At 44.5% G+C, this 938-nt stretch overlaps 1 pseudogene; it reads left to right on the plus strand.

The window, feature by feature from the left end:
* Positions 1-418: 418 nt before the first annotated feature.
* Positions 419-536, plus strand: LOC124726411 (annotated as a pseudogene).
* Positions 537-938: the final 402 nt, after the last annotated feature.

The following is a 938-nucleotide window of genomic DNA, read 5'->3' on the forward strand; positions in this document are numbered from 1 at the left end:
AGGAATGATTTTCATAAGGAAGATCAGAGCTCGTATGGAATGATTTAAGTGCTCGTTTTTCCTGTGCGCTGTTCCAGGGTGGAACGGTAGAGAAATAGCTTGAAGATGGTTCGATGAACCCTCTGCCAGGCACTTAATTGTGAATTGCAAAGTAATCGTGTACATGTAGATATAGATGTGTACACAGTCCACTTCTGCAGATCATCTCATACAAGAAAATCACCATCCAAACAACATTGAGACTGATCTGAAGAGCCCTAGAGAATGCAATAGACTCAACAGAAACTCACAATAGAGCAAAACTACCACAAACAAAAAGCAGTGATAAAAAGAAAGAAAGTCTTAAATAAAAATAGTACACTGTGCCAAAAGACACCGTAAAACTCAATGAATTTGAAGACAATTTCCCATACAAAGGGGCAACGGCCTTGCCGCAGTGGCTGCACCGGTTCCCGTCAGATCACCGAAGTTAAGCGCTGTTGGGCGTGGCCAGTACTTGGATGGATCACCATCCAGGCCACCATGCACTGTTGTCATTTTTCGGGGTGCACCCAGTCTCGTGATGCCAATTGAGGAGCTACTAGACCTAATAGTATCGGCTCTGGTCAAAGAAAACCATCGTAGCGACCGAGAGAGCGGTGTGCTGACCACATGCCCCTCCCATCTGCATCCTCAGCTGAGGATGACACGGTGGTCGGATGGTCCCGATGGGCCACTTGTGGCCTGAAGACGGAGTGCTTTTTCCCATATAAAATATAGTAATCAAACGCTCTCAAATAGCAAAATATATCGCAAATGGGAAGTGCTACTGATGTGCAGTTTTCATAGAATAGCTGGGGTATTTCTTGCAGAATTCTAGTGCGGGTCGTTTGCGAGATATCATATTTTGAAAAGTCTTCACACCAACACTTATTTGTGTCATTCAACTGTTTGTGCCA

The sequence above is a fragment of the Schistocerca piceifrons genome, chromosome 1, assembly GCF_021461385.2.
Source record: "Schistocerca piceifrons isolate TAMUIC-IGC-003096 chromosome 1, iqSchPice1.1, whole genome shotgun sequence".
Classification (NCBI taxonomy): Eukaryota; Metazoa; Arthropoda; class Insecta; order Orthoptera; family Acrididae; genus Schistocerca; species Schistocerca piceifrons.